The following is a 26672-nucleotide window of genomic DNA, read 5'->3' on the forward strand; positions in this document are numbered from 1 at the left end:
GACGGGACGGAGGTGGAAGAAGGGGAGAAAAGAGGGCATCTCTAATATTACTGTCACAGGAACTCTGAGGACATCTATTCACACTTTCCACACATGTTAATTGGATGCCTGCATGTGTCGGGACCTATTCTAGGAGCTTGGGACACAGTGGAGAATAAAATAGGTAATCAGTTCTGCCCTTGAGAATCTTGTATTCTAATAGGGGACAAGAATAATAAGGGATAAATAAATAATAAATAAGTAAATTCCATGGCAGGTTCAAAGGAGATGAGCACTTAGAAAAAGAAAAAAAAAGATTAGGACAAAGAGGATCAGGAGTGGGTGGTGAAGGGCAGTGTGGTATTAAACAGCGTGGTCTAGAGAGACCTCACTTGAGCAAATTTGAAGGATGTGAGGAAGGTCCCAGAGCATCAGCTTGAGGGAGCCGCTAGAGAAAAGACCTTGGGGAGATGGGTCATGGTCTGTTTAAGGACAAGGACAGGTGTGCCTGGAGCTGGGGAGGCTAGGAAGACATGTAGGAGGGCACTCAGGGAGTTGACAGGGGCTAGATTCCATAGAATTTTACAGGCTTATTTTTTTTTAATTTTTAAAAACACTTTACTTATTTTTGAGAGAGAGAAAGAGAAACAGAGTGCAAGTGAGGGTGGGGCAAAGAGAGAGCGAGACATAGAATCCCAAGCAGGCTCCAGGCTCCGAGCTGTCAGCACAGAGCCCAACTCGAGGCTTGAACTCACCAACTGCAAGATCATGACCTGAACTGAAGTTGGGGGTTTAACCAACTGAACCACCCGGGGACCCTGAATTTTACAGGCTTTTACTCTGAAAAATGGAGGATGTATTCATTTCCTGTGGCCACTATAACAAATTACCACAAATTTGGTGGGTTAAAACAATAGAAAAACATTTTCTCACAGTTCCAGGAGTCAGAAGTCCAAAATCAGTGTCCCTGGGTTGAAGTCAGAATATCAGCATGGCTGTGCGCCACAACGGCTTTAGGGAAGAATCTGTTTTTGCCTCTTCCAGCTTCGGTGCCTCCATGATCACATTGAATCCTCCTGTTTATTGGTCAAGTCTCCCTCTGCCTCCCTTTTATAAGCACACATGTGGGCTGCTCCAGTCTCAGAAGTTCTGGGGGGAGGGGAGAGTGGCAATAAAGGAGCAAAGCCTAAGAAGACATGACAGCAGATGCTAGGGCCTTTGGGGGCCAGAGACAGGGATGGCTGCTCAGCCCCAGATGCCCTCTGACCCAGCACTGGGGGCTTCCTTCTAAAATACCTGAAAAAGAAAATTACCTGACAGAAAGGACCATAAACTGAAAGGGCCAAGCAAACATCCGAAAGTTCAAAAAGGCTGTGACCATTTAGGGGCCAGGACAAATATTCAGAGTCATAGTCTCCCTGGTGGAGGGTGGAGGGCAGCCAGAGCAGAGACATAGAACAGAGATCATGGCAGTGAGTTATGTGACTCACCTGGGGTGAGGCTGTCCCCAGCTGTTGTCACTAGCCTTCTGACCAGGAGGGAATGAGCCCAGCCCCAGATTCCATCTTGCAACTTGTTCTTCAGAAAACGGATATTCTGCCAAGTAGCCTAGCCTCATGCAATTTGGCCAGACCTATTTTGGAGGTTGTCTGACCCTTCCCAGCACGGAGAGGAAATGGGAGAGACTAAAGAATGTGCGTTAAGCGCCTCCAGCTGCTGACATGCTGCTGACAGTGGCAGATAAGAGTTGAGTGGCATACGTGAATGCAAGCTCCAATAGTCCTTGACTTGACTGCATTCAGATGGCTGGTGTGCAGTGTACTTGAAATTATTTATGCAGACCCATCAGCTCTGTTTGGGAAGGCTGATTAATGTTTGCAGGAGTTAGGGAAGAGGCAAATCAAATATTATCATGGCTCACACTGGCCCAGCCCACACACCGTCACCCCTGACCCCAGACACATGGTCCTTGAATGGACTTCCTCTTCCTTTTTGTCATTGTGAAAGAGACTTGTGTCTTAGGGATCCAGGCAACTCTCTGACTATCCAAAGAGCAGGTTTGTATGCTATTAACTCCTGTACTTCCCAAGCAAGGAGAATATATCATTTTTATAAGCACCCAAAATGGAGGTTAGAGCAAAGAACTGTAGCACATTGATATAGTAGGCCCTACGGAGTAGGGAGAGCACTCTATTCATGAGATGGGCAGTTGGGTCACTACTCATATTATATTGGGTGGGAGATATCATGTCTCTGAGCTTCCATGTTCTCATTAGTAAATGGAGAGAATCAGATTAGAATAGAAACAATTCTTTCTTTTTTCTTCTTTTGTCTTGCTTCCTTCCTGTCTTCTCTCTCTCTCTCTCTCTCTCTCATTTTCTTTTAAAGTATGGAACAATTTTCTCAATGATGAAAATAATTGCACTGGCATTACTTCTGTTTGGTTCTTGTTCCTAGCTTTTTAGGGTCAAATCATCATTCACAGAATAATTTATGGACAATCTGGTATATCTAAGGGTCAGTAAATTTCTCCTTTAAAGAGCCAGATAGTAAATATTTTAGGCTTTGTGGGCCATTCAGTCAAGCGAAAAAGCAGCAACTGACAAAGGTAAACCAATGGGAGTGACTGTCTTCCAATAAAACTTTATTTCAAAAAATAGGTGACAGGCTAGATTTGGCTTATGGGCTATCTTTTGCCCACCCCTGGGATAGTTATCCCAGCAATCTCCTTCACTCGAACCCTATCAAAGAACTCCAGAGTTAACCTCAGTGAGGGAGGAGTGGAGACAAAAGAACTAGATAACCTCATTTTCCTGACCATAAACCAATAGCATTTCTCTTACACCCCAGCCTAGTAATAGGATATATATAGGCTCTATAAGGAATATTTTGTATTTAGAAGTAAATTGCTCTGTATTTATAAAGGGAAAAGAGGTGAGAGACAAAAACCTAAACTGTTGTTGACTTACCTGATGAGCAAATCGACAATCATTCCCCTCTGCCCCACAGGGCCAATGTCAAGTCCAGGCTAGATACTGGAATTTATGGGGTCCTGCCATCTTCTTCTACCACAGCCCATAGAATGTCCCACTCTGTTTTCATAGTACTGGTTACATCAATAGCTTCCCAAAAAACCCAGTGTCAGGTTGTTAATTATATAATTAATCTGCCCACGTGAGGATGGAGATTCTAATAAGACTCTCAGGTCTCCACTGTTTTATAGTAATAGGGAACACCTCCTAGGCTAATGGTCCATCCATTTTTTCTGAGTACCATTTCTCCCCACCTCCAGGAATCACATCCTATAGGATATGTGCCTAAAGAAGGCCCAAAGCCCCAATTTCCTGCCTCAGGACCTTTGTACATGCTGTACCTGGGCCTAGATGTCTCTTCCCCCAGTTCTTACTCTGACTAATTCCTATTTAAGTTTCAGGCCTCAATTTACATATCATTTCTAAGAATTACCTTCCCTGGCCCTCCAATGTAAACCATTCCCCTTTATTATTCTCTCTTAGTATCCTAATCTCCTCCCACATTTATCGTAGGTGTTATTACATATTTAATTTTTGTCTTCTGGTTTAAGTCTGTCTTCTCCAAAAGAACTTGGGAGAATATGAGGACCATATCTCTTTTGTACAACACTGCATCCCCAACGTCTCACACCATGCAGTGAGCTGGCACTTACTTAACACTTGCTGAATGAATGACCCATCATTTTCCATTTTTGCAAAAGAAAAGAGAGACATCGTTCCAGTGGGCTGGAGTCTAAGCACTCTCTCCACTCTGCAATTTGGATTGAGGTTCTGTTATGGACTGCATGTTTATGTTGCTATAAAATTCTTATGTCAAAATCCTAACCACCAATGTGATGGTATTAGTAGGTGGGCCTTTGGGAGGTGATTAGGTCATGAGGGTGGAGCCTCATGTATGGGACTAGTGCCCTTATACAGGAGGCCCGAGAGGACACCCTTGTCCTTTCCACTCTAGGAGGACACAGTCAGCAGTCTGAACAAGGAAGAGGGTCCTCACCATAACCTAACTGAGCTGGCGCTCTGACCTTGGACCTCCAGCCTCTGTAACTGTAGGAAATAAATTTCTGTGGTTTATAATCCAGATAGTTTATGGTGTTTTGTTATAGCAGTTGACTAAGACAGGTTCTTACTCATCACATGCAGGACTGCTCACGGGAAGATGTAAGTGATGCACTCTGGAAACTTGCACTGGCATTAACAGGGGAAAAGAGTAGGAGGAACAGTCAGCAGAGTACAATGTCCTTGTTTCCAGAGTGCTAAAGGAAACTTTGGAACTCTAAACCAGATGGGCACGTGTTGTGTCTTCTTCCTCTTGTGGGTTTTCTTCTTCCTTGAGGAGAACTACCTACTCCTTGACATTTCCCAAACATATGGTAACCCTACTACTGTCCCCACTCCCATACTCCATCCCCAACACACCCAGTTACTTGGTCCACACTTAACCATGATCATGTAAAGTCCCTTTCTTGAGAATCCCAGTGGAAACTGAGAGGGAGAGATTCAGTCTCTCCCACATGTCAGTTGGGTGACCATGATTTATGTAGATCAGGAAAGCAGAAGGGATTTGTCTGCAGGTAAAAAAAGAATCAAACAGGTGTGAAGGGAGGAGGAGAGAGAGCACTGTTGGATTCTAGTCCCTGATTCCATTCCTTCCCTGAAGCCCTGCCAATCTGCCCTCAGGTGATTTGAGAAACTCACCTTTTTGATTAGACAGATTACCTGCTGAAAAATGAATTTTAGGTAAATAGAATGATTTCACACAGTGCATCCTCTTTAATCCTCATAGCAGTGCAGCAGGGGAAGAAATTTACATTTTACAGATGCTTTTTGGTTACACAAAAATTAGTCCTGGGCTTGAGTTTTAGTCTAATTTCTATCATAACCATATCATCTGAAGCAAATTAACTTCAGGCTGAGCAGCCTCAGTCTTCCTCAAGAAACAATTTGAGGCTTGTGGGAAGGGTCTAGCAAGCGGTTAAGCATGAATCCTGTGTGTAACTTATGAAATCAATGACCCTAACCTAGAAGATTTTGAACAGGTGGGAGCTATCAATAAGCTTGGCCTCAGTCCGTCTTCTCGTTCCTAAATGTGTGAATTGGATTATACAGTATCTAAGATACTTCCAGCTCTAACAGCCAACAGATTATTTTCCAGCTTCAGTCACCAAAAGGTTTACTCTCCATCACAAAAGAGCTGAAAATGGCCAATAAATTTGGTGGGACATTTGGACAACACAATTATAGACCCACGTGTATCTGCAATAATTCTTTCTGGCTCTGAAGACCTTTGAAAATTTTCCCTTTTATTATGACTACATGGATCATTACTTGGCAAAGAAATTTCCCCCTAATATTGATCTATGAACATCAAGAATTACGTGCCAGGATAAAAGGATATAAAAATAAAATCTATTAACTTATTGAGAATAAAAGTCAAGGCTGAATTTTCACGAAAATTAACCAACAAATGTGACTAGCAAAACTGGATGAGCTAAGAAAATACGAGCTTAATTGACTTACCCTGAATCAGTGATTTTCAAGTAAATGTTTTCCAGTTGTGGGTCTCCAAGTTTTTCTTGATTGTTCAATGGGGAAAATTGATCCCCCAACTCTTAGTCTATTGTTGGCTCACTGAGAGCTGCAGCGTTGGTTGACGTCTTCACTGTTCTAGCCAGGCACCTCCTAGGCACACTTGCTATAGCATTCCTTGAATGAATGAAATACCAGAAAACCAAGAATCTGTAATCTCACTACATTAGTGGGGAAACACAAAAACAAACTGCTAGCTTTGGATCTGAGTTCCTAATCTGAAAACTCATTAAAATAGATTCTGAGTATGATGGCCTACCAGTTGGATTGAAAGCACTTTCCCAAATTGTCACCAAACTTAGAAGTAAGTGATATTCAGAAACTACCTATGATTTTTAAACATGCGATATTGAGAAAATCCAAAGGCATTCAATACATGATTTTTGAATGAATAAAATAGCTTTACATATTTATGTGACTATCAAAGTTTTTAAGTGTGTATACATAAGGTGTTTATGTTTCCTTACACATAAAAGAACAAAATGGTTTGGTTTGTTGTTTGTTTTGTTTTTGTTTTTTTGTTTTGTTTTGTTTTGTTTTGCATTTTCTGTCTGTTTAAATTCTTTACCTTAGTTTCAATGTCCACACTTTGCTCAGCCCTTCCAAAGTATATTCTTCTGTATTTCCTTTGGAGGCTCATCTTCTGACCTTTGGTGACCTCATCATCTGAAACTTGAATGAGAATGGGGAAAATGGGATTAACTGGGCCACATAAGAAGAGTCCTTTGCCTATCCAAGACATATTATTATTTTCTTCCTCTTGTCACACACACACACACACACACACACACACACACACACACGGATATAGATAGATGATATATAGATGAACATAGATACATATTTATATAAATAGAGATAAGTAAGACATAAATGGAAATAGAGGTATATTTCAATTTTACCTGCCTTGTAGAGCACAATAAAAATCCTGAATTTACCTCTTTTCCTGCTCCAAGCGGCATGTGATATGGTGGCGTCCTCTCCCTGTAACAGAGCTGTTCATCTTCATTAGATCCCCGGGTCACTGGCCTTCATTAGCTTGCCCGTGGCCTCTCATTTGATTTGCATTGCAGGCTTCCCATATAGGTAATGATTCTAATTTAGAAAATCTCCAGAGGTCACAGCAAAGAAGCTGGGCCAGAAAAAAAGATGGACAGAAATGACAGGAAGGTGCTGACTCCCCTCACCTCTGCCTCACTCTGCACCCTCCAGAGAGAGGAGACAGCTGCAGACTGCTTGGGACTGTGGAGCTTCAGAGCTATCCTGGTTTTTCTTCAGTAAGTGGGTACTCTTAGTTAATGCCACAGGGAGCTTGACGAAGGGAACACAGAACCTTAGCCTGAAACCAACAAAGGCTTTAAAAAGGTGCCAGCTCCTCTTGTGCCCTTTTCTCCTTTCTATATCATACACCTGCCGCAGCAACTCCCCCCTTCCTTCTTGTCTCAGGGCCTTTGCACATGATATTCCTTGAGCCTAGATCTCTCATCCTTCAGCTTGTCCCTGATAAATTCCTACTCCTCTTTCAGGTCTCAGTTCACATATGGTTTCCTATAAAAATACCTCACTTGGTCCTCTAGTCTAAATTTAGTTCCCCCTTTTATTCTTTTCTAGTATCCTAGTCTCCTCCCTCATCACATTTATCGTTAAGTGTTTTAGATTTATTCATTGTCTCTTGCTTTGAAATCTATCTTCCCCAGAGGAAAGTAGAAGCATGCTGTGGACTGAATGTTTGTATCTCCCTACCCCAAATTCTTATGTTAAAGCCCTAATCCCCAATATGATGGCATTTGGAAGTGGAATTTGAGCGAGGCAGTTAGTTTTGGAGGAGGTCTTGGGGATGGAGCCTCCATGATGAAATTGGCATCTGTATAAAGAGATTAAGAGAGCAGTGCTCTCTCTGCCATGTGAGGACACAGGAAAAAAGTAGCTGTCTACAAGTCAAGAAGAAGTCCCCCACCATAACCTGACCATACTGGCACCCTATCTTGGACTTGCAGCCTCCAGAATGGTGAGAAGTAAATATTTATTGTTTAAGCCATCCAGCCTATGGTATTTTTGTTAAAGCAGCCTAAGCCTGGGGTACCTGGGTGGCTCAGTCGGTTAAGCATCTATTGATTCTGGCTCAGGTCATGACCTCACGGTTCATGAGTTTGAGTCCCATGTCAGATTCCATGCTGACAGTGCAGTCTGCTTGGGATTCTCTGTCTTCCTTTCTCTCTGCCCTTCCCTGGCTCATTCTCTCATTCTCTCTCTCTCTCTCTCTCCAAAATAAATAAATAAGCATTTAAAACAATTTTTTTTAAAGTAGCCCAAGCCTACAAAGATGGGGGAGAATATGGAGAACATATCTGTTTTATACAACAACACTGTATCCCTAGCATCTCATACTGTGCAGTGAATTGGCACTTAACTCATATTTATTGAGTGAATGACCATTAATTGTTGCTGTCGATAAGAGAAAAGGCCAGCATCCTTCCAGTGGATCAGAGTCTGAGCATACTCTCCACCTTATTACTTTGGCAGAGGGTCTTACTGACTGCTCAGTAGACCCTTATGTCCTATGAGGACTGCTCATTGGACGTAAGTGATGCACTTTGGGCACTCAGCCAAGGTCCTTGTCTCCAAAGTATCAAAGGACACTTTAGAACTCCAAGACTATGTGGGCCTGTTCATCTTTCATCTCATGGAGGGGGGGTCTTTTCCCTTGAGAACTACCAACTCTTTGATACTTCCCAAACTACATCAACTCCACAACTGAGCCCAGCCACCCTCTGGCTTGGGCTTAAGTTTATGTTTTATCATTTTCTCCCTCAGTCAGGCAGCACCCAGCCACTTGCATGAAGCAGAGGTGTTCAGTTTTGCAGTCAATAAAGCCAATTATTTGTATCAGTTTCCTGTGGCTACTATAACAAATTACCACAAATTAAACACATATTTATTACCTTACAGTTGTGCAGGTAGACACCTGAAGCAAGTCTCACTGGGCTAAAATTACTGTGTTGGGAGAACTGTGTTCTCTTCTGGAAGCTATAGGGGGAGAATCCCATTCCTTGCCTCTTGCCCATTCTACAGGCTGCCCACATTCCCGGGCTTTCACCCCTTTCCTTCATCTTCAAAACCAACAGGTTACATCTCTCTGCTCATTCTTCCATAGTCACATGTTCCTTTCCTGCTCTTCCTGAATTTCCCCCTTCCACATTTAAGGATTCTTGTGACTATATGGAGGTCCACTCAGATGATCCAGGATAATCTCCTCATCTCAGGACCTTACCTTAATCACATCTGTAAAGTCACTTTTGCCTTGTAAAGGTTCCAAGGATTAGAACACATGAACTAGTTTGTGGGGACTAGGGTGGGGGCATTATTGTCTCTACTGCACTGGTAAATTATTCCCAGGACAAGTCTCAAAAAACAGGTGAAGAGGTTGTAGCTCCACAACTGACAGTTCCTCTGAGGATTCAAGGAATACAATAAGAAAGAGGTGAGGATTGGAACACTGATTAATAAACAAAAGGAGTGGTAGAATCCTCATGCCAGTGAGACCCATTCTCTAGCACATCATCAACTGCAATCAATAAAAGCCAGCTGTGAAAACATTTTAAGCCTGAAGAAAACGATGTTAAATAATAGACTCAAGAAGTGGGAAGTCTCTGATATTTGCTAATAACAAATTTGGGGTATTCTGGGGTAAATCTTAAAGCTATTTGTGCCAGGAATTATTTCAACTGCAAATAACAGATGCAAATAACTGCAAATATTTGCAAATAACTGCAAATAACCACATGAAAGTGGCTTAAGCAATAAAGACATTTTATTATTTCATGTAACAGAAAACTCAGAGGTAGGTAGTTCCAACATGCGGGCAGCAGCTGAGCATCAGCCAAGACCCAGGCTCTCTCATCTTTCTGCTCTTTCTCAGGTCAGTCATGTCTCCCCTTGTGGTAGTAAGATGGCTGCCACAGTTCCAAGAATCATGTCCTTGCAGAACATCATCCCAAGCACAAGGGGTGAGCATGGGGAAGAGGACCCTTTCTTCTCCTTCTGCTATCTTTCATCAGACATGAAAACTTTCCCACAAGTAGCCAGTAGACTTCACCTCAGATCTCACTCTCAGTGGGCCAGTTAGGTCACATGCCCACTCTTTGGCTATTTCTTGGCAAAGAGGAATGACATTCCATAATTGGCCTAGACTAACCAGAGTTGTCCCTCTGGGGGTGAGCACATTGCCACTCCAAGTAGAACTGGGGGTCTCCTAAAACAGAAGAAGGAGAAAAGCTATTGGGTTGACAACCAATGGTGTGTGTCTCAAAAACATTAGCTGCTGTTTATTTTTCAGTGTGCTAACACATAAATAGGTGGCTCTCCATTCAGAACAAAACAAGTTTTTTGTTTAGATCTGAGATACATATCAAGCTAATCTTCTCATCAATTTGGACCAGAATGATTATGGTAATATACACAGTTAGTCTAACTTTACCTAATTTTGTGTCAAAAATAAGCAAAGACATTAAAATTTGTATCCAGGGACAGATTCCTATGTGGTAATCATCCATTGTAAGCTATTTATTAAATACCTGTAATATCCCTGGAACAGGAGCTAAGCACTAGGTTTAAGATATAGTTCCTCTCCTTGAATAGTTACAATAGAGATGGTTAAGTATTATTACAGGTGCAAGTACATGGAACAAGGAGAGCCCTATGTTGGGGTTATGGAGAATGTTTGGAGGATGTGACACTTTAGAGATAACTGAAGGACAAATGGGGTTAGCCAAATGAGGCATGAGATGGGGACTAAGTTATGGGGTGAGGAGAGGATGAGGAAGTATTCCAGATGAAGGAACTAGCTGTGAAAAGGCCTAGAAGTAAGACTTCTTTTTTGAAAGACTTTATTTTTGAAAATAAATATAATTCAATATGGCAGGACCAGAGTGATTAGTGGTGTGAGGAGATAGACTGGAGTCACATCATGAATTCAGACTCTCTCTCAAGGACAGTGGTGAGTTACATAATCGGATTTGCATGTTAGAAATCTAGCTGTTGGTGGGGCACCTGGATGGCTCACTCGGTTGGGTATCCAACCTTGGCTCAGGTCATTGTCTCACAGTCTGTGAGTTTGAGCCCCGTGTTGGGCTCTATGCTGACAGCTCAAAGCCTGCTTTGGATTCTGTCTCCCTCTCTCTCTGTCCACCGCCCCCTCCCGTCCGCTCTCACTCTGTCTCTCTCTCAAAAAAAAAAAAACAAAAAACAAACAAACAAAAAAAAACCCACACACATAAAAATTAAATCTAGCTGTTGGTGGAAAATGGATTAGAGAGGTCCAGTGGTAGACTGTATTATTGGCCCTATTGCTTTCTGCTCCCTGCATCCACACTGTTGCCATGGCCTCATAGTGAGCCAAATATATTTCTCCACCTTTTGACTTTAGGCCAGGACATGTGACTTGTTTTGGCCAATGGCATGTGGGTAGAAGCAATCATGTGCCATTTCTAAGCTGAGTCCTTAAGAAACCTTGGGTATTTCCTCTCGCCCTTTTGTACCTCTGTTTTTGCCATGAGGAGAACGTGCTGTGGCCAGTTCACTGGGTCCAGGAGGAAGAGAGGAGACAAGTGGAGCAGAACCACTCCAGCTGCTATAGTCTAAAGCATAGCCGACTCAGTTGCCCCACAAACTCATAAATGTTTTTGCCTTTACGGGATGTTGAGATTCTTCACTATGCAGCATCATTGTGACAACTACTAACTAAGAGAAGGCCACACTAAAAACAGAGTGGTGTATTAGGAGACTATTGTAGCTGAAGGAGAAAGCTTATAGTCACCTGAACCAAGATAATGAGGATGGGGATGGACAAAAACAGACAGATTCAAAAGATATGAGAAAACAGAATTGCTATGACATAGTAGGCATAGAAAGGAGTTGCTTATGAAAGTCCCCTGAGGTTGTTTCTTGGATAATTATCCACTGAGATGGGGAGCACAAAGGGAGGATGATGTGTTTTGTTATGCTGAATTTGAGGCATCTGTGAGATATCCAAGAGAAGAGGTCCAGTAGACATGGATCTAGAGCTTGGGAAAGGTCTAAGCTGAGCCATAAATGAACATGCAGGTGGTCAACAAAGCCATGGGCCTAGATAAAGACCCTTGAGAAAAAGTACAGAGCAAAAATGTGGAGGATAGAATTCTAAGGAAGCTGCACTCAAGGACAAAACTACAAGAGTCTTCAAAGAAGACCAAGGAAAAGTAGCCAAAAGAGAAAAAGAAATACCCAGGGAGTGTAGTGTCTGGGAGCAAAGAATAAGAGGGCTCTAAAAAAAAAGGAGGGTGTGGTCAATTGTGCAGAAAACTGGTGAGGAAAGAGGTAAAGAATTTACGAGGAACCACAAAGAATCTACCTAATTTACAAAGAAAGGAAAGATATTTTTGCCCCAGAAAGTCAACATAGTCCTAACCCCAAGGTCAGACGCTGAGATTCGTTGAGATGTTCAGAAAGTGAGCAAAAGCAAGATTCAGGGCATTTTGAGACATTATCCTCTCCTGGTCCCTCTGGATGAGTGGTGCATTGGAGAAGAACTTTGCTTTCCCTGCAGCAGGTTACCATGTCATCCATGCTACTCTACCAAGAGGTCTTGGCAAGCCTGACAAGTCCAGTAGAAGCAGTGTCTGATAGGTGCCAGGGCTGTCCACAGTCCCTCTGACTCATTTCCCATTAATTCGGGTGAATTTTCTGAATGCCTTGGAAGCCTCTAATCGATCCAGCCTGGCTTCTGCTGTCGGGACCCATGGTAACACCTGCTTTCAACAGCATAGTTGGCTCTTTCCCCTTGTGTTCTGGAGTCTGAGTTCTATAGACCAGCTGGGGGCTAAAATATCAATACCCCTCTGAGGGAGGACAGGAGGACATGCTGGAGAGGAGGTGAGAACGTGAGCATGTTGAGGAGTGAAAGTCTTGCATGGCTCACATGCAAACACACATGGCCACAGTGCCCAACACAGGATCTGCTGGGGCTCTCAAACAATTACCACATTTATGACCTCAATGATTACTCAGGTTGGGGAACACCAGAAGTTTGTTTTCTTTTTCAATTGGAACTGACATTTCCCCACGATTGGATTCCTTTGAAATCACGGAATTGCAGCCCAGATAGTTCATAAATTTATTCTGTTCCACCTTGTAGCATTTATTACGAAGACCGATCAGCCAAAGAATATGGCCTTTCTGCTTTTTATTTCCTGCTTTACTGCAGTCACTTTTAAGATACGGTGATGTGGTTGGCAGGATGGGGGTGACTCACAGGCAGTGGTAAGGGTGTGACTGAGTAGAGAGAGGCATCCTGTTGCTCTCTGGGACTCCATCTTTTGCCTACTCCAGCCAGTCTCCTGGAGGAAGGGTCTGGAAGAAGATATCAAGCGTCCTGGGGGAAGCAGGTGCAGAGGGGAAACTGCACACCACGGTGGAGGCCACCCCAGAAGAATTAGAGTAGAGCAGCCATTCTCTCCCACCTCCACCCCCTTCAGCCATCTTTGAGTCTAAAGGAAAGAATCATTGGTGAGAGTGTTCTGGAGAGGAATTCTGGGACTTTGGGCAGCTGAAGTTTGTGAGTCCTCATGTGCATATGTTGGGGGGATGGTGTGAGACAGAAAGACTTATTTGTTATACAAACATTTACCTACTAGTGGCAGACTTTGGGTGAGAGCATGAGGACTCAACATTGAATTGTCTCTGTCCTCCAGATGCTCCCAGTCACACGGGGTCACTGAGCTGAGAGTGGGGACAGGGTGGGCCCAGGGTGCCACAAGAGCACTAGGAAGAGCTTCCCGGAGGAAGTAGAGGCTGCTGCTCGGAAGGCCCCTTTGATGTGAGATAAGTGCCCTCTAAGTTGTTAGGCCCCAGGTGCTGAATAGGAAAGAAGGTAGAGGTGCAGGACCAAAGCCCATTCCAAGAACGACAGTTGTGTATTTGGTAGGCTAGCAGGGTGGAGAAGAATTCTCCTGTGTTGATATCGTGGCCCTCTCATTTTCTGGCTCTGTGGCCATAACCTTTTTGTATCTCTATTTCTTTAGTGTATAAAGTGTGCGAAGATAACTTGCCTCATCGGGTTGCTGAGGGGACTGAGTGAGAAAATCCACGTAAAGTCCGAGGAGTGCTTTCCCACCAGGTGCTCTCGGTAAGTACCAGCTCTTACCAGGGCAGGACCCGACGCCGTATGAGTTTCAGAAAGGACAGGGAGAACAAGGAACACCAGGGTCCGCACCTTTGTTCCTTGGGCCCTATTCACACAGAATGGGTGGCCGACCCCGTCAGAATCGGCCCGAGAGTTAATGTACAATTACTTTAAATGGAAAAAGGAGAGCAAAGTTTTTCTTCATCTCTTGTATGCCTTATTCAGGGTTTAAATACCAGTCATAATTCTCATTCATTTCCTTGTGAAATAAATGGCAAGGAGCATGGTCTACTTCTAATGGGGAGAATGAAACCTCCCATTGGTTAACTAACTCATCCCCAATCCCACACTGAGATTATTGAAGAGTGGGGACCTGAACTCTGATCCTCTAAACCACAGGCTCAGGCCTCCTAATAAATCAGCAGGCTTCCTGTCTGTCATTTACTACCCAGCTAGATCTTCCCTCCACCGTTGCTGAACTGCTCACACAAGGTGGAATGATTTCATCGCGCAAGTCACGGTTCAGAAACAGAAAATGTTGCCTCAGGCATTTTCTTGGATGTTTGATTTTAATATCAAAGCTGGTTCTGACCATAAGGAGCAAATACCAAGTGACTGACTCTCTTAGATTTCTCAGACAGCTGAGACTGGAGGCTAGAAGCAAACTAGCCTTAACGGGTCAGCAGAAGGGACAGGGGCACCAGGTGACTTTTATTGGTGTGAGTGGGAACTTGACTCTGCCGTCTAACTCTGCTCTGCTGTTCACCCAAAGGAAGACTGTGGCTTTTAATTACAGAAAATCAGTAGCTAGAATTATTAATAATAACAAAAGAAGCTGTTTGCACAGCAAGTAATTTGTGGTAATGTTTTGCAATTGATAGTCATTTCTATTATTTAAACACTAATTAATTCATGGACTCAGGAATGTATTGACTTTACTTACAGTGTTATGGCAGCCCTCCTAGCTTAAAACCATTCCTTACTGGTTCCTTTAGATAATTCAAATGCACTGTTTATTTGTTCTAGTTGTGGGTGTTTATAGGGCTTGCACCTTCTGAGAAAGCCTTATGGGCAGTTTACATAAAAATGACCACTCATAAGGTCTGGTCCTTCTAAAGAGTTAGTCTGATGCTTTTCTTACCAGTAGAATTCCCAGAACATCCCTCGGTTATTTGTTGAAAAGTCTCCTGTTGTTGGTGGTTTTCTATGGCCCATCTGCAAACTGAGAAGAGTGGATTCTGTGAATGCAGCTGTCATTTTGCAGCAATGTCCTGGCAGGTCTGGCTTTTCTGCAGACAAGTTTCATAGAAATCCTTCCACCTCCCCAGGCCCACAGGTCTGCTCTCTGGGCTGCAAAATGAGGGAGATGAAGTGGTCAGCCTTGCAAGTTTTCGAAGCTATAAATTTGAATAAGTTAAGAGAATAAGTGAATATGCTTTCTTGCAGGTACATTGACGGTTCTCACTGATGGCAAGGGAAAAAACAGAGGAAGATTCATGGGCCAGTGTCACTAGAGGATTCACTGCCGACAGACATGAGCTGCCTGTTCCAGTTTAGTATCTCTGCATCTTCCTGAAGGCTGAGTTTTACTATTTGACTCCTATCCCTTTAAACAACAGGCTGCGCATAAAATAAAATCTACTGAATCTCAACAGAGGCTCTAGGCTGCTATTTTATAGAAGATATTCCAGAATATTTTTCCAAGTTTATTTACAAGATGGGAGTCTTTACATTCCATTTATTGGACATATTAATTTTGTTTTTGTTTTTGTCTCAGGAAGACAAAGGAAGGCATTTATAAACTGTCAGGCTTCACCTCACAAGGTCAGAGCTGAAATCCCCATTTAGAAAAAGTCAACTCTAGAATGCAAATATGTTGTACTGTTACTGCTGGCTTGTGGCTGTGAAAGTCAGCTGGTTTCAGTCACCTTGAGAGATCACAATCATGGATTAATGTTCTTATAATTCCATTAGCTTTGTTCTGTTTTATGGTTTCATACCATAGTCCTAACTTCACTCAGCTCTTGCAAATGTGTGTTACTGGTTGTAAGAAACATTTATTCTAAATTGAAGTTTGGTACTGTGTTCTTGTTACCTGTGGATGGAATTTCTTCTCATCTTAGACCTACCAACGTTGAGTACTTTCCTGAATCACAACTGGAAAGGTCAAGTCTCTTGGTATAGGAAACCTTGTCTGCCTGGTTGAATCCTGACTTTCATATAGCATCCCCCAGCTCAATGGCTCTCCTATCATTTTCCTAAGCAAGTCTAATGTCAGGTCTAAACTTTACCCCACACTTCTCTGCCGAGCCTTGAGTAAGCTGTTGTGAGCCTTGCCAACCCATCATGAGATGCAGCCAGGGACAGAACCTCTTAGGATATTGTACAACATTTGGAAGAGATCAAACAAGCAGACATGGTCACATTTTAAATAAGGAAATTGTCAGAGAACCAAAGGGCTACCCAAAAAATTGACTTTGGACTTCCCTTTGGTTGGAATTCATCAAGAAATAATGTGGATGAAAGCAACTAAGCTTTGGGGCTGCTGGGTGGCTCAGTTGGTTGAGCGTCTGACTTTGACTTAGGTCATGATCTCGCTGTTTGTGGGTTTGAGCCCTGCATCGGGCTCTGTGCTGACAGCTTGGAGCCTGGAGCCTGCTTCAGATTCTGTGTCTCCCTCTCTCTCTGCTCCTCCCCCACCTGCACTCTCTCTCTCAAGAATAAATAAATATTAAAAAAAATTCTTTAAAAAAAAGAAAGCAACTAAGATTTTCTTTTTTAATAAAATAAAAATAATGAGGAGGGACATGCCCTAGACTTCAAAATATACTATTAAGCTGAAAAATAAAATAAATAAACATTTTGGTACAACTAGAAAAATACACATATTAAGAAGACATAACCTAGATATAGTCCTTGAGATTTATAATTGATCTATAATAAAGGAAGAATTACAAATTCAACAAATGGATTTGGGGTAATTAGATGTTTCAGGAGGAAAAGAATTAACTTAAATATTACTCCCACAGCATTTTATAAAATAATTTTAAATGAGTGAGATATATGAGAGAAGTGTATACACACACACACACACACATACACATATGTACACACACATACACACACACAATGAAACTTAAAATATCATAAGAAATTGTAAAAAGATTTTTATGTGACATCTATATGGTAAAGGACTTTTTAAACATAAAAATAATAGAAGTTCAAATAGATTTGACTAAATAAAAATTTAAAACACTGTATCTATTTTAAAAAAAATCATTGTCAATATTCAAAGACAAACTATGAAAAAATGCTTATCAAACGAGGAAAGCAAATGACAGTGGATCAGTTTTTAAGTCTCCCAGAATTCCCACACAAAGATGAAGCAGCTAGAGAGCAAAAAATTAAAAAGCCATGGACAACATTTCCAACAAGTCCAAGCGACAAGGTATCCCCAGAAACCCCAAAACACAAGTAGGCAGGGCACATCACCAGTAGCTTCAAGATCTGTAAGGTATTAGCAGGTGTATCAGAGGAAGCTGAAGGAGGGAGGGGAAGCTGAGAGAAGTACAGCCAATTTGAGAACAGCAGCTGAATCTAGAAAGGAGTTTGCCCAATCCAATAGCAGTGAGTGAAAGGGGGTCTGGGATGAGGCCTTGAGGGGCTCTGGGGCAGTCTTTATACTGCCTACTCTCGAGAGTGACCACTCGGAACTCTCCCCTGGGAGAGTTTTCAACAATTATATAGGTTGTGGCAATTTTTGTATTGTTATTCTGATAATGTTGTGTGTGTGAGATGGGCTAAAGCAAATGAGTACTTATGGAATGTTCTACCATCTCCTACATCCTTGAGAACCAGGATTTTGGCATGGAGGAAAGGAGATACAGATGTACTACAGAGGAGGTTAAGTACGTGAAAATCTTACAGCCCTGAAATTGAATCGGAAGGATGAATACGAACTCATGAGGTGTGTGCATGCAGAATATGATATACGTGGTCCTAAGAATGATCGCCGTGTGCAAAACCATTGCATAAAAGCCACAAGGCTTATGGCAGAAATGAGAATAAAGGCACAACACTCAAACACTTCATCGGTGACATTTTTTTAAGGGTAGACATTTAGCAAAGATGGTGGCGCGATTCTATACATGTTAAATGGGTAAGAAATACATAAATAGGACAATAAATATGGCACTTTGCCTTGAACAAGACCTGAGGGTTGCTTGTGGAAGGGGGCATCGGAAGGGTGTGGCTTGTTGGTTATTGTGAAGCAGTGGGAAGGAGGCTTAGTTGAAACCGGGTAGAAAGTTGGAATACCTGCTGTGTGTGGGCGGCTGGCTCATTAGCCTCTGTTGGGCATTGGTGCTGAGCACCAGAGTTCCGAGATCTTTTGTAGCCTTAAATCCTGGGTCATGTTTTTCTGCCTTTGAGATGGAGGCTGTTTGAGCATTGCATTTATAATAGATACCTGTTTCATCACCATCGAGATTGTGACCCGATGCACAGCTTCTTCGGGTAGCTTCTGTGTCGCTGCTGGAAATTCTTTTGCTGCTTTCTAGTCTGTACTTGTGGCTTCACCTGACAGCTGAAAATTCTGGAGATTGGAGATATTCCAAACCACCAAACCAGCCACTCATCGCAGCAAAAGATGCCACTTCTGCAGGATTTGGCAATTTGGGTTTAAGGCCTTTGTGTATAGCTGTGCTTTCTCTCTGTCTGTTGGAAAGATTAGTCCTGATTGTTTTTTCACTGTTTCATGTATTCTTTTTTTTATTAAAAAAAAAATTTTTTTAAATGTTTATGTATTTTGGGGACAGAGAGAGACAGAGCATGAATGGGGGAGGGGCAGAAAGAGAGGGAGACACAGAATCGGAAACAGGCTCCAGGCTCTGAGCCATCAGCCCAGAGCCTGACGTGGGGCTTGAACTCAGGGACCGCGAGATCGTGACCCGAGCTGAAGTCAGACACTTAACCGACTGAGCCACCCAGGCACCCCGTGTTTCATGTATTCTTAAGCAGCTTGGATCAGCTGGGTGCGGTTTTCTGCCTTCACCCAATATTTCTCCTGTATGAAACCACCCATAGCCAAACAAAATTTGTGTTAGGCTCAAATTGTTCCTTAATATACCAATCATATTTGAACAAGTTTACATTTTCAAAACAAGCATTATGGCAGAACTGACTGTACATAGATATGCCCCCCCCCCCCCGCCCATTAATTCCTTAGGTCTGTCCACTGAAAGGACTAAAAACAGTGACTAATATTGTAGCAAATTAGCAATGAGTATCACTGGCACCATATCCCAGTCTAAGAAATCAGGGCTTCTTGGAGGAAGGGCTGGTTTTGGGTCTGGGGCAGGTGTATAAGCTGAACCTCATCATCCTGAATAGCAAGAAAGGTATCAAAGACTACTGGCACCATGCCCAAAGGTTTCAGGAGCCAACTGAAGAAACTCCCACTTGCCAAAGATGGCAAGTTTGTATTTCAATAGGATAATAATTGTAGAAATATATTTGAATCCATCAAATATGTTTAAAGCCATAGTTTCTAGTGATTTTTTCTAGTGAAAAAAATTTAATTGATCACTAGTGAAGGATGAGAAGAATTTACTCATTATCTGGAAAACTGATACATAAAGACAAAGAATCAAGCATTTGGCTTGCCTTTGTGAATGATACCACTGGGTAACCAAATTGTAGATGAGAGGAAACATCCTTTGTGGAAGTATCCAACAATAAATGAAAAAAGAAATGATAGAACATCACCGTTTTGCCACCCCAGTGAATGAGTGGATCCAGGCATTAGCCATCAACAGCTGCTAATATCACAAAAAGGGGACATGCAGACACGATGTGCCTCCTGATGAAAAACACACCACCATCTATAATCTTGCCAAAGGGATCAAACTTAAGCCTAATCAAGCCTTTGGATCCTGCTACTAATTTGCAGGAAATACAGTCTCATTGGAACATATTAAACTGTTCCTTGAATATGCAATCAGCTAAATCCAGACTGTGGGAAACTTGACAGGTTAAAAGGCTCAGGATCTCAAACAGAAAATTTATAAATAATAAGAGGGAGTTTGTGGAATTTGTAGGTTAAAAATGATTTTAAAGACCTACCACAGTTTTAGAAATTGGCAGTACTAAATTATAGTGTTTTAAGGGATGCACTTTTTAGTGAGAAAGCTATCAGGAAACACAAGGAAGTGGTTGCTGGAAGAAACAGGAGAGTCAGTAATTAAGCTAAGCTAGAGAAAATAACAGAAACTGTTCCCTGTGCAGCTGGGGGTATGGATTGAGCCTCATGTTCAGTATATGTCTCTATGGCTGTGTTTTCCCTAATCAGCCTTGTCTCAGATGGTGCATAGGTTTGCCTCTCTAGCTGGACTGGTGTCCCCTGTGGTAGCAGCCATGGGGCTTCCCACCCGACAGGGCCTGAGTGGTCCTCTCCAGGATGAGCCCTTGCCATCCTCCTGTGGTCTGAGACAGTTTCCTGGGAGGAGCAGAGCCACCACTTGATCCTGAGATCTCCTCTCTAAGGTTGCAAATTCAGCCTTTGCTTTTTTCCTCCCTCCATCCAGGAAAACAGAAAGGAAAAACAAATGCTGGGCCTGTCCGAACCATTCTCCTCACCATCCCTGCAAGAGCCCGTGAGTCCTATTTGGCTGTTTCAGGACAAGCCAATTATATCATGACTGTTAATCAGAGTAATGAAGGGAGAAGGAAACTGAGAAAAAGGAAGGAGGGAAGGAACACAGCAGAGGCAGTCATGGAAGACCATGAGTGCTGCCCCCCTCCCTGCTCTGATGTTTTATTCAAGCTATTTGCAAACGAGCCAGTGGAAACAGCATTAACAATAAATGAGGTGCAGGAGGCTGTGGAAGGGAGGGAGGGAGGTTTGAGTGCAGCTCCTCACCAGCCAGGCTCAGGGACACCCTGTATTACCCACCAATATGGGCCCTTCTTCCTTCTCAGGTGGCTTTATCTGTTCACCCACCTGTACGCAGGCCTTCTGAAGAGAGTTATGTCCCATTTAGCAAATAATATGAAGAAGTTCAGAGATTTTTCTAGCACACAAGAGCCAACCTAAAAGGCAAAGCCAATATGTCATTGCCTTGAGGGCGGGAAACCTTTACTCTTGGTCTCAGCATAGCATTGAAGTTGTCACAGCCCAAAGGATCTGTTCAGTAATTGCTCCACTTGATTAAAGCAGCTAATACTTGATTTGTGCTTTACAATTAACCCAGCACTTTGGCATGCATTGTCAAGTGTTTCTGTAATAACCCTGTAAAGTAGCGGTACGACCAATTGTATAAATAAAGAAACTGAGCAAGGTTCCTCAGGGCCCAAAAACCCCCACTTTAAAGAATTCAGGTGTTTTCATCATCCTTTCCCTCAGGAAGATTTCCATGAGCTCAAATCCTCCCATCTCCTAACTTATCTAGACTTGTGTAATCCCTTCCTTCTGTCCAACAAATGTGTACCGAGCATCTCTGTGGGCCAGGCGTTGAGCAGGCAGGGAAAAGGAGGTCCCAATGGCTGAACAGTCCTGCTGTTTTATTCTATAGGCTCTTAGGCTACCCATCTTCCTCTTGATATGGATTCTGATTCTACTATGATTAGTACGTCCTGTTAAACAAAATAACAATAGCCATCATTCATTATGCACTAAGAGCCAAGCACTGTGGTAAACAGTTTACAAATTCTTTTTCATTTAAACACGTAAGCCCAGAGCTCCTGCTTTTAAATGAAATGCTATAACACATAATCTTCTCTTCCAAAGGAGAAAATTTTACTTTTCCATATTAACTCCCTAACCTTGTATAGTCTCAGTGAGACCCACCTCCCAGTAGAGAGACACTATCCATCTGTCTGACCTGGAAGCGTGATTCTTCCACTGCAGACATACCCCATTTCATTGTGCTTTGCTTTATTGTGCTTCATAGATATTGTGGGGTGTTTTGTTTTGTTTTGTTTTGTTTTGTTTTTTATCAGTTGAAGGCTTGCACAGCAACCCTGCATCAAGCAAGTTTATCGGCACCATTTCTAACAGCATTTGTCACTCTGTGTCTCTGTGTCACATTTTGGTAATTCTCACACTTCAAACTTTTCATTATTATTATATTTGTTATATATATATATATATATATATATATATATATATATATTTGTTCAGTAAGAATCACTTATTGAAAGCTCAGATGATGATTAGCATTTTTTAGCAAAATATTTTTAATTGAGGTATATACATTATTTTTCTAGACAATGTTGCACAGCTTTAATCGACTACAGTATAGTGTAAATATAACTTTTATATGCACTGGGAAACCAAAAAGTCCATTTAATTCACTTTATTGAAATATTTGCTTTATAGTGGTGGCCTGGAACCAAACCCGTGATATATCCCAGGTGTGTCTGTATATCTTTTACACCGTATTTCCTCTTTAAACCCATCAGCACTCTGAGTAAGGGGCTTTTCAGCAAAGGGGGATAAAGGAAGGCCAGGTTTCCTTCTGGGATAAAAGCCTCCCTTGGCATGCAGACATTGGATTCCTGTTGGCTAGACCAATGAGACCTTGGAAACTTCCGTTAGAATGAGGTACCCCCTCTTTCTAAGGTCATCCAAAACATCCCCTAATATCCCAAGAAGGCATAAAGGGAGGAAGAGATCTCTATCAAAGAGGACCAAGGCTCAAGAAAGTGATGGCTTACCTGAGCCTTGCTTCTGAGTATGTGGTCCTCACTGTGGCAGCCTGGGCACCAAGCTCCAGTCCAACCTACTCAATCTGAGTCTAGTCTTCAACAACCACATCATTGGAATACACATGAAAATTTGCATATGAGGGGAGACAGTGTAGTGTGGCACAGTGGTTCCCAAGGTGTGGTCCCCACAGACCAACAGCATTGGCCTCACCTGGAAACTTGTTAGAAATGCAGATTCTTGGGCACCACCCTAGACTAACTGAATCAGGAATTTTGACAGTGGGGTCCAGCTATCTGTGTTTACTATGCCTTCCAAGTAATTCTGATGCATGCTCAAGTTTGAGAACCATTGGTTTAGACAATTCCCTCATCCAGCCCTGGCTCCTTTCCTTCTTATACATCACTTAGGCTGCAATCTTGGCTGACACTTGGGGAATGGAAGGAAAGGCTTGTGTGCTTGGTTTTCCCTTTGCCATTTTATTACCCTGGGGATGGTTCTGAAAACTCAAACTTCTGAACAAAACCTTTTTTGCTTGTACTTTAATCCATCATTTGCATTGCCAATAATGTGGGAGGAAAGAAGTTCCTGGATACCAACTGGCTTTTAAGTGCTTTATTGTATCTTCTCAGAAGCAGGCTTGGAAGTGGAAGGCTCAGGTTTCCCAGGCCAAGAATAAGTGAGGCCTTGAGGTCACAAGGAGGAGGGGCTCTTATGGTCACAGGCTGGGGGTGTGTATGGGCATGGACACAACAACACTGGCACAAGACGGAGCCAGATTGGGGGAGTGTCTACAGACTGAAGAGACAAGAGGATATGAATATCCCCCAAGTCAGAGAATTGCTGGCTGTCAGAGAACAATCTAGTTTACCCCCTAACTCTGATTGGCACCTTGTCTACATCTCTCCAGACCCTGGACCTACATTTCTTTGGTCTGGGGAGGTGCTGACACCACTAGCTGATATTAAAGGAAAGAGCATGATAACATCCATTAATTTTTTTCAGCAAGTCTTGTTTCAGATTGCCCCATGTGCCAGGCACAATGCCAAGTAAACAAAGACAGACACCATTCCCAGTTTCACAAGATGTACATTCTAGTGGAGGAAACGGGCACCTATCTCTCAGTTAAGTTTATAATTACAGCCTGTGAGCATGGCAGGGGAGTGTGTAACAGGGACCTGCCAAGTCTCAGGTAAAGGAAGGCTTCCCTGGGGATGGGGCTGTTTGAGGCAGGGTCTAAAGGTGTTTACTAGGCAAAGGTCAGTGTTGTGGTGGTGAGAACAGTACAGGCAAAGGCACAGGGACATAAGCCGAAATGGAACATGGCAAGTTTGAGGCTCAGAAAGAAGACCCAAGGAAGGGACCCAGACCATGGCAGAGGGAGGCACGTATCAGATGACACAGGAGGGACCCTGCAGGTTATGTAGCTTGGCAGGTTTATAAAGCTTTTGGTCTTTATCCTCAAAGCAATGGGGAGTCTTTGAAGGATTTCAAGCAGAAAGGTATCAGGGACAGAATCACAAGTCGTAACCCTCACTCCGGCTGTGCCATGGAGAGGGGAGTGCAGATGGCAGGAGGGTACACCAGTTATGAAGCCAGTAGAGTGGTCCAGGGGGTTCTGCTGAGTGCTGGTGGTGGGAGTGAGGAGAACACAGAGTACAGAGACGTAGATGAAATACACAGTCCTTGGGCATGGATAGCGAGCGCATGTGGTCAGAGCCGGAAAAAGCATCAAGGTGTCTCTTAGGTCACTAGATAAGGGCTGCATGTGGTGTGGGAACTGGATTGGGAATGAGGTAGAGTGGATCAGCTACAACTGCAGAAGTGATGTACCCAGAAAGGACAAGTGATATAACTGAAACAGTCTTCAGTGAATAAAACTCACCTAGTGTTTAATTAAAGCAGGTGTCCAAACTTCTCTCGGGTATTCTTGGTGATCTCATGTATTGATCAGGGTCCCTTCCTCCTAATGGGATCTCTGGGCTTTGTTCACTCATACCTCTGCTGTGGGTGGAAGGAGAAGAGAAGGGATGGGGTGGGGCACCAGGTCACTTTGTCATGTGTATCTGGTGGAGAGATGGGCACCTATCTACTTGCAGTGCCTGTTTATTGTGACTATTTAGCTTACAGAACAGCAATCCGCTCCCTGAAGGGGAGAGTTGCCTAGAAATGCAATAATTTACATCTGTGGCAACTTTTTGCAACCATCTCTCAATGAATTAGTCAAACCATCAAGGCATCAAAATTGGTTCTTGTGATCCTTTCATCTTCCAGGTTGTTTGCCTTTAAAGTTTAAAATGGAATTGAAGAGCATTTATAGCAATGAGACATTTCTGTGAGCCTAGGGGAAGGGGTATTTGATAACTAAACACTAGAGAATTACAGAAAATGAACCCAGCTATTGAGGGGTTTTTTAGGCAGGTTTGCAATGACTTGTACTGGCTCTTGGAAAAGCGTGTGGGCAGCAGGCACCACTGGGCTTGGAGATTGTGTGTGCATATGATAAAATTTTAACAGTACATTTGATCTGTTTCAGGATGAAGACTCCAGATAGATTTAGGTTTCTGCATTAGTCTGGATTGGGTTGGGGCAGGGATCAAACAGTACACTCAGAAGAGATGACTAAAGAGAAGTTAATAAAGGACTAAAGGAGGCCAACCCAGGGTTAGGGAAGCACCCAGGCTATCTGGAAAGCTCTAACACCCCAAGGCATGAGAGGGGAAGAAGAGAGAGTGGTTAGTTTTTCCTATAGCTGTAGGACTACCCTGAGTCTTCAGAGAAATGAAGCTGCTGCCAGCCACAGCCCAGCAGGCAGGGAGCCTGGGGAATAAATCCATAAACCTCTCTTCTTGCAGGTGCTTCTCATCAGTTCATCCAAATCAGAAACCAATGAAGAAGGAACTGCGACTCAGTTCGCACAGGCAGTCTCCCCGGGCACAAGGCAGGGCCAGAAAGGTGGAGAATGGATGAGCAGGGACAACAGAGACAGCCCAGCACGTGAGCTGAGAGGCTGAGTCAGATTTGCGAATTTGTGTGGTTCAATATATTTATCAAAATCTATGAATTTCACCACCAAATCTCTTCTGGGTTCATGATGATATAGTTAATCCCACCTTGGATGGTATTAAACCAAGAAACAACAGAAAACACCTGCTAGCCCAGGATGTACCTGGGGTGAGGTGGGGTGGGAACTGTACTGAATAGCACTGCCTGTTGTTTCCTCAGTTTCCCCTCTGAAGAAGACAGGGCTTGCATTATTGATGGAATCAAAAGGATAAGTTTGGGGATTGCATGTTTCCATCCTGCTTGCTGTTTGTCCAGTAAATCACATTTCCTCTGTAGAGCTTGAGATTTCATCTCAAGTGTGTGGACCAGACATAAGCAGACATCAAAGCTGCCCTTGGAGAAAACCCTCTGTGATCCTGGCTAACTTTGATCAGTTCTTCCCCAAATGCAGTCATAACACACAGACTATACCAGGACACTTTCCCCTGGGCCCTGTTTTATTTCCCACCATGTAGCACACTTGCAACAGACTTTGCTCCTCATCTTTTCCCTGACTAGACATATTTTCTCTTCACTGGCACTTGCTAGTTTTAGAGCAGTTAAAATGTTCCCTTTGGTGAGTCAGGGAACCCTTGAGGGTCCCAATATAGGGAGGCACACTCACTCAGACACTGTCCTCTGCTGGAAACTGTTGGGATTGCTCAAGCCTTCAGTGAGGATTGTGTGACAGTTCTGCGGTGTCAGGGTCTAAACCTCCCACCTGGGTTGGGCAGCTACACCTGCTATGTAGGTAATGCCTTACATACCTAGAATATTCTTCTCATGAAGAACCTAGATGCAAAGAAATATTTTAATATGATGCAGGAAGATGTTTTTCATGACTTGGTATAGAAAAGGAAACAAGGTACAAAAACACATGAAAGACTGAAAAATTTGACTACCTCAAGAATATGAACTTCTGTATGACAGAAGACACCATAAACAAAATTCAAGAAAAAAAAGGAGAAAATACTTACAGCAAAGGATCAGTATCCAGAATATATAAAGAACATCTACAGATCAAATAAAAACAAAATAATCCAATACAAAATTCTAAAGATATAAAATTCTAATTCACAGAAATATAAATGCAAAATATAAGTGTAAAATTTATGAAATAAAAAAGTAAAATATAAATAAAAAGGAAATATGAATGGCTCCAAAA

The 26672-nt window shown here is 42.7% G+C and overlaps 3 long non-coding RNA genes across 5 annotated transcripts in view; 1 reads left to right on the forward strand and 2 right to left on the reverse strand.

Moving 5' to 3' along the window:
• Positions 1-728: 728 nt before the first annotated feature.
• LOC109500881 overlaps positions 729-26672 on the reverse strand; it is a 76892-nt gene continuing 50948 nt past the window's right edge. For both annotated transcript variants that reach the window (XR_002158708.2, XR_006599696.1), the window contains 5 exons: positions 14900-15108; positions 6539-6732; positions 6169-6272; positions 5532-5717; positions 729-1128 (listed from right to left, as the gene is read on the reverse strand). This is a non-coding gene — a long non-coding RNA (uncharacterized LOC109500881). The remainder of the gene's footprint in view (positions 1129-5531; positions 5718-6168; positions 6273-6538; positions 6733-14899; positions 15109-26672) is intronic.
• LOC109500880 lies at positions 12769-15410 on the forward strand. Of its 2 annotated transcripts, none has more exons than XR_002158707.3 (3): positions 12769-13191; positions 13658-13761; positions 15205-15410. It is a non-coding gene; the product is annotated as an uncharacterized LOC109500880 (long non-coding RNA). The 2 variants fall into 2 exon arrangements; XR_002158706.3 differs by having other exon boundaries at positions 12782-13142.
• LOC123386113 lies at positions 19582-26494 on the reverse strand. The gene is made up of 3 exons (XR_006599697.1): positions 24348-26494; positions 21246-21390; positions 19582-20847 (listed from the first exon to the last, which is right to left on the reverse strand). It is a non-coding gene; the product is annotated as an uncharacterized LOC123386113 (long non-coding RNA).

The sequence above is a fragment of the Felis catus genome, chromosome B3 (assembly GCF_018350175.1).
Source record: "Felis catus isolate Fca126 chromosome B3, F.catus_Fca126_mat1.0, whole genome shotgun sequence".
NCBI lineage: Eukaryota > Metazoa > Chordata > Mammalia > Carnivora > Felidae > Felis > Felis catus.